Source organism: Anomalospiza imberbis, chromosome 3 (genome assembly GCF_031753505.1).
Source record: "Anomalospiza imberbis isolate Cuckoo-Finch-1a 21T00152 chromosome 3, ASM3175350v1, whole genome shotgun sequence".
In the NCBI taxonomy this organism is placed as follows: domain Eukaryota; kingdom Metazoa; phylum Chordata; class Aves; order Passeriformes; family Viduidae; genus Anomalospiza; species Anomalospiza imberbis.
This window is the reverse complement of record NC_089683.1, coordinates 99,488,245-99,495,548: the sequence shown is the minus strand read 5'-3', so window position 1 is coordinate 99,495,548 and position 7,304 is coordinate 99,488,245. Positions and strand designations below refer to the sequence as shown.

Sequence of the window (7,304 nt, the reverse complement as noted above, 5' to 3'; positions counted from 1 at the left end):
TAGCATCACTACAATTCCTTTAAACTGTATGGAGCTGGCAAGCCAGGGGAGAAAGCTTCTACAGCTTTGCTGATGTGTTGATCATTGCCAGTCCCCTAATTAGGAATAGCTTTCCTTCCAAACTGTTGGCAATCCACACTGGTCACTGGAATTTGACAATTACACCTAGGAAGTGATTGCTTTCCAATGCTAGTTTTCTTGGCCTTTGTATCTCTAACTCCCACTCAGTTCTGAGTTGGCTTTGGTTGGTTGCTTTTCCTTCTCTTCAAAACAAATGAAGTGCTGGCTCATGAACAATGGCACCTCATGTTAGAAGAAGCTTTGCAATCCACATTACATATCCCCAGTATTCAAGGAGTCACTATCTGCAGGGGAAAAAAACTGGCCATCCAATTGTAAATTGCCACTTTTGCTCTGCTTCGTTGTTCCCCAGGTTTTTTTCCCTGCTTTCTTTCCTGCAGCGACACCCAAAAGCAACATGAAACATGACCTGCCGCAAAACATTTCTGATCTTGGCTAATACTGACAATTCAAAATTTTCTTAATGGAAAGAGTGGAGGGCAGGTCATTCTGAAAAACGCTCCAACAGAGCTGTTAACACTCAGAGAACTTATTCTTTACATGGCTTCACAGAGGATAAAATCATGTGGCATCCAAGCTGTAAGAGATGAAGATGTGTCTTAAAACTGGATTTCCTACCTACTCTCAAATAGTAAGGCCAGTAATAAAACAGAGACAGGTAATGATTAATGAGATAGCTCATTCCTAGTCCAGAATTAATCCAGAAAAAATGTCACTTTGCTTAGTGAGCAGTATTTCTCCCTAGGTGCATTAAGCATTCCAGCTGCATATCAGCAATTAAGGAGTCATTCCAAAGGGGCCGTACCAGGATTTGGCAGAACTAACCCTGAGCAAAGGGACCAGGGGATCTGATCCCTTTTTCTGCATCAGCAGAATTATTTCTTCAAGCCTCATCTCTCCTATCATTACACGCCCAGAGATGGCAAAGGAACAACAACAGTGTCATGGAGGCTTTCAACTTGATAGCATTGGCTGACCCAGATGCACCAGAGGCCGCATTTTGTCTGGCACAATTCCGCTTGTCAGGGATCGGGCAAGGCAGGGACAGGGACAAGGCAGAAGGCATCTCCTCCCCCCGCCTCAGCCTGCAACTCTGACACAGGCAGAGACAGCCAGGGAAGAGATTTGTCATTGTGAACCTGCCATAGGGGGCTTGGGGTTGTGCTGGCAGAGGAGGACAAACTCAGACCCTGCCTAGGCTGCATCCACTGGGAAGTCTCCTTCTCCTTCACTGGAGAATTCCAAAGGACTTTCTGTCACAGGAGGTTTCCCTGTTTCTGCCAGTGCAAAACCAGGCAATGTCCATCAATCTCCTTCACATCTCAAAGGGTTCACCTGAGAAACTGCCCCAAGGAAAGGTTTTCTGCTTCAAAAGCAGGAGGAAGGAGTGGGAACATTTCTCATTTCATGTTAAACGCCTTCCTATTCTCTACTAATTTTGACTCTAGAAAGGCTGTAGGGAGATAAAAGACATGTGCAGGATGGAGACGAATGTTTCCTTTTCCTGCACTGCATTTCCAGGGCCGCAAGGTACCACTCCAGCTCCCGCCACTCAGCAATTCACACTGGAGGAATTTTCACTGCACCACCAGAGAACACTCCCAGTGACTGGGCTTTGGGAGACTCCACGGATCCCATCAAGGAATTGAAATTAATTTAAAGAAATTTTCAAAGGAATGGGATTGAACCAAGCTTTCCAAATGACAACTCTGAGTCTGCAATCGTCATTTTAGCACAGACGTGCCCTTTACCTACCTGAATGGTCAGAGTCTTTCTCTTGTCTTCTGCTGCTGGATCCTGGCCTGCAGAAAAAGGAGGACAAAGGAACACATGAGGAGGTAGAAAGAGAAGGGAGGGATTGGGCGTACCATGAAAGGAGGCAAACCTTCTTAGCATGGTAACTGTGATGAAGGAGGAAACACAACACATAAACCCAAGCAGATGCAAAGCTGATTAAATGTCCTTAAGCTTTCAGTTGCTGGATTCACACAGAAGTGGCCAAGCTCTGGGTGAGATAAGAACCATGTCCAGCAGAGGACCCATCTTGAGGTGCTTTGAAGCCCTGCCTCCTCTTCCCCACCACCACCACCACCTCTGCTCTTGGGGCATGGGTGTAGGGTTTCACACCGTGCTGGATCATCATAGATGGGCAAAAAGGCAAATACACAGAGGTTTGCCTAAATACATGGGACAGCTGACTGCGCAAAATAACCACATGAGATGGGAAAAGCGAGGGGAACAGCACACTGGAGCAGCAGGCACCTTGGCTTACCTCATCTCCAGGGACTCCTGGAAATCCAGCTGGAGACAGATTCGCAGAGACCCGGCAGCACTGCTAACAAGGGGTCTTCCTGCCTTGCATATTGGAGACTTCAAAGGCTGTCCCAATGACCCCTTCTTCATATCCCCTTCAGTGGAATGCACCAAGGAAGCCTGGAAAGAGTAGAACAGAGTGCTCAGACCAAGCATCCAGCCTTGCCTCCATTCCTGCCTCAAGACATTTAGCCATGCTATTATGTGGCACCTGGCAGGAAAAGACAAGTCAGACAGAGGGAGCAACTTGGCCCAGGATGGGGAATGCAAAGGGAACTGGTGAGGGAGAGACCGTGTCACACATTCCCCAGCACTCCCCTCCTTCTCACTTCGGTGCAAGTGTGGCTGCATTCCCAGCTGGCATCCACATGTTTGACGTCAAGATGTTCTGAGGTAGCACTACCTCCACTGGCCTTTTGGATGGCATGGGAGTGGGTATAGATCACTATTCTCTCCCTGCCCCTAAGCTACCTAACAGCCAGTGCTGATCTCCAGCCAAGTCCCCACAAAGCCGTTCTGCAGGATGTCAAGGCCTGCTTTTCTCAAGCCCCTCGTTTCTTCTGCTGCTGCCCTTCCCTCCTACCGTTCCCCAGCAGCCTTTGAGCCCACATGCTGCTGAGCTCTCAGGATGCTCGCTGCTCTCCAGCTCCCACACAACCATCACCTCAGGCTCACTGGCATTTAGGAAGTTCAGCAGAGCTCCCTGTCCTGCTGCCCTCTGCAAGGTCTCTGCTGCCTGCCCAAGCTCTTCCAGGGCCCCCATGCCATGGCCAGGAAGGGGGGTGGAGGCAGCGGGGTAAATGCACACCCATCCTTAGTATCCCAGCATTTCTGGGCCAGCTAAAGAGCCAAATCAGGACGTGTTCAAACTGCAGTGAAAGGCTCAGCTCCTGCCAGGGACACATTGGGCCCTTTCTCAGCAAGGCTGAAATCAAGTACCCCAGCCTTTGATTGGACATTCTGCCTATCAAAGATGTTGTTCATCTGCCTCCTCCTGCACCCCACAGCAAACCCAGAACAAGTGCAGGTCCTGGCCCTGCTGCAAAGGCAATCGTGGGTCTGGGCTCTGGGCTGCTTTCCCCACAGCCACCTCCCACTCCTTCCCTCTGGACAAAGCCATGCCAGAGCACACAGCTGCTCAGAAGCTGATGGAACCTTGGAATAGCAGCAGAGACAATTGTGCAGAGGGCATGGCTGTACCACTCAAAAGCTGAGACAAACCTGACTTTGCAGGACTGCCTGTTCCAGCAAAGACCTTTTTCCATCCACAGCAGACACGGCTGACAGAAAACACCACCAAGACATGGAGGTGGTTCACAGATACATGTGGGTTACTAAAGGGAGAAGGATTGCTTTTCCAGAGTGGCCAACTTCAGCTGCTCTGACTGCTTGTTGGTGTTTTCTCAGCCATAAGACAGAGGAGGAACCATGACACAGCCCAGAAACCATTCAGTGACCTCTCCTGTTATTGATGCGTGCTGAGGACATGAAGTCTGCACTACACACCCATGGCAAAGGCATCCTGAAGTGCAGTGTCCAGCTGAGCTCTTCCTTGGCTCAGCTGCCTCCCTGGGCTCACACCACAGGAAAAGGTCTCCAAGCACTGCCTACAGCACTTTAACAGAAAATCTCCCATCTTAGCTTGGTCTCCTTACCTTACAGCTTTCTCCATCTGAGCTCAGCTCCTGGCTGTTTCTTCTGATATCTTTGTAGCCAGTGCTAGCTTTACATTTCTCCTTCTCTTCATTATACATCTTGCTTGGCTTGAAGGAAGAAGATCTCTCTGGGGAGCCAGGAGAGGGCTTCGAGGGAAGGAGTGAAGAGGGACGTATCTGGGGAAGATTCTTGGCAATAGGGTAGCCAGTCAGGCCTGCAAAGTGGAGACACAAAACGTAACAGAGTCCACCAGGTAAATCTAAAGCATCTGAAGCTCTGTACTTCATGGGACACATTTCCTGGAACCTTCTAAACAGCTGCACAGGGAAGCATGCTCCTGCTGGCAGCCCTTTGAAGCAGCCCACGGGGAAAACCCTGACCCACCTCCACAGAGCTGCCACAGGAACAGCCTGGCCTCTGGGCTGCCCTGGGACAGCAGGGAGCCCAGAGCCCTGTGCTTTCCAGGAATGGCTCAGCTGCACATGCACCCTCCTGCTCCTCTCCCTGCCCCTCAGCTGAGCAGCCCTACAGCTCCACGGGGCACTGGGTGAGCACAGGGGGCACATGCAGGGCACAACTGTTCCCTGGCAATGTGCACAGGCTCTCTGGGCTGGCACAAGACCCTTCCTCCCGCCAGAGATCGGCCCAGCTCCCGCCTCACCTCTGAGGCCGAGCCATGCTCTCAAGGGAAGCAGTGAGTTAGGTGAAGTCCCACATTTTTCATCAACACATCTAATGGGTGTGGTACTCAAGGGGAATAATTTTAATTATTGAGAAAATTTATTTGTTTTTATTTTTCAGGAACCAGCCTGTGTTTAATTCCTGTGAGCAGTATTGAGTTAGCAAGTCTGAAGAGAAAGGTGGAGGGATCCAATGATAAGAGGGGAAAAAAAATTCCTTCTTCAGGCTGGCCTTCTGTGAATCCACAGGAAAAACCCACAGAGCTGTGACTGCTATTTCTGCAAACCACAAAGACCTCTCTGTAAGCAGGCAGGCCTCATTGGTGTTTCTATGGCACTGTAATACCATCCTCAATGTTGGGCCCAATCAGCAAGGAGAGGAAGAAGGAGAAATTTATCTGTTGTGACACCCAACATTGATGGCAAAGAAAGCAACAGGACTTGCATCTCATGACCATGTCCAGTTTGTGGTAAGCTGTGGCCACAGTCCCTGTCCTGGCTGTCAGTGTGAGTGATTTGGCCACTGTCAAAAAGGAGAAAGCAGAGTAAACTAATGATAGAATGTTGTGATGCCATGGGTGTCCTTGCAGGGTCATCTGTAGCTGTCAGCCACCTACTCTGACACAGAGCCAGCACTGACCACCATGGACCAGTTTTCCCTGAAATCTGGGGGGATATTTTTCCATTTGGCATCAGCCTTTCAGCTCCTTTCTATCCTCACCTTTTCCTTCAGTGGCCTTTCCTTTTCGGGTAAAGTCCATCTTTGAACCCGTGCTTCTGCCTCGCAGAAGTACCTGGGTTTGAATTTGGGATCGCTCTCAGAGTTGACAGCAATGGGAGCTTGGTACCCAGCCTTAGAACAAGGTTGGGTAACTCCAATCGCCAGCACTCAGCACAGAGAGGCAGAGCCAGATGTGTCTCCTGCCACTGTGGCTGTGTCAACCACAACCATCACAACCCCAGTGTGGGGCTGCCCCTTTGTGATGCAATGGCCCATGGCTCTCCTGTTTCCATGGCTGCAAAACCCCACCCCAACTCCATCCCTTTCCCTTCCCCAGGGCAACCAGCCCTAAGCCCAGCTAGGCCCAGCCTGAGGGGTTTACACTGTCTAGGAAGAAGACCCTTTCCAAAGCTACTTTTCAAGGCCTTTATTTCTGTAATTCCCACTCAGTTCTGGGTTGCAGCTTGTTGGCGTGGGATTTTGTTTATTTCCCTTCACATCAAACAAAGTGGTGGGAAACAATCAATGGCACTAGGTGGTGGAAGTAAAAGAAGCTTTGCACTCCCCAGTAGATGACCCCAGAATTCAGTTGGCCAAGAGCTGTAGGGAACAAATTGACCATCCAAACATTCCACTTTTGCTCTGCTTCATTGTTCCAGGGGTTTATTCCTGGGTTTATTGCAGAGACACCCAAACCCAACATAAATATCATCTGCCTCAAAACATTTCTGATCTTGGCAGTTCCTGACAATTCAAAATTTTCTTAATGGAAATAGCACAGGGCAGGTCGTACTGAAATACTCCCCAACAGAGCAGATAAACCTAATCATGCTTGATTTGGCAGAACTAACCCTGAGCAAAGGGACCAGTGGGTCTCATCCCTTTTTCTGCATCTGCAAAATTATTTCTTCAAGTCTCATCTCTCCTATCTATTTAAAGAGGCTTTGCACTCTGCATTAGATGCCCCCAGTGTTCAGTGGGCTAATACGATCAGTGTATCTGTAGGGTGTAAATTGGCCATGCAAAGTTCTCCTTCATTGTGGCAGGGCTTTACTCCTGCTTTCTTTCCTGCAGACACACCCAAACCCAACATTACAACACCTGCCTCAAAACAATTCTCATTTTGACTGTCCCTGAAAAATCAAAACTATACTCAGAACGTTTCCCAATCAGGTGATGTCAAATACCATCAAATATGTTCAAACGATGCATTTTCCACATTCTGGCAAAATCATGGCTATACAGTCCACATGTTGGAGGCAGACTGCTGTTGGCAGAATGGGGGAAGCCCCAGCAGCTGCTCTCCCCATGGCTGGATGGCCATGGCAGCAGAGGCAAGTCTCTCACTGTGCCCACTGCTGTGGGACCCAGTGCTTTGGAGCTGTTCCCAGTGAACTCAGGCTGCTGCTACAGCAGCAACAGCACCTCACATATTTGATAACAAACAGCTGGAATGGCAGAGAGCGCTTGGCCCAAGAGCTACAAAAAAATTCAAAAATGGGGAGGGTGCAGGGGAGTTAGAATTGTTTGCTCCTTTTTAAAACTAGCGTACCTGGATTTGTGCAGGGACGCTGGGATAATCATACTGGGGACTGGTTTGTAAGCCTTGTCTCTAGCAATTCCCACCAGTTTGCAAGCATTTTTCAGTACAAAGGGGTAGATAAGATTTTACAACACATCCATGAGCATGTCTGAGCCAGAAGTCAAAGCACAAGACAAATACTCCCAAATTTGCCACCCATGGGGAAAGGAAGCAGAAAATCAGATGTAAAGGAGCCTTTGCAGCTAAATTGACTGCATTTATCTCATGGTCCAACCTTTCTGTGCAAAAGCACCTCAATTCAAACATACAG

General features: G+C 49.1%; 1 long non-coding RNA gene across 1 annotated transcript; it reads right to left on the bottom strand.

Annotated features, from left to right (window-relative positions):
• Positions 1 to 1,119: 1,119 nt before the first annotated feature.
• On the bottom strand, positions 1,120 to 4,591 carry LOC137471584 (uncharacterized). The gene is made up of 3 exons (XR_010997700.1): positions 4,050 to 4,591; positions 2,354 to 2,514; positions 1,120 to 1,883 (listed from the first exon to the last, which is right to left on the bottom strand). It is a non-coding gene; the product is annotated as an uncharacterized lncRNA (long non-coding RNA).
• Positions 4,592 to 7,304: the final 2,713 nt, after the last annotated feature.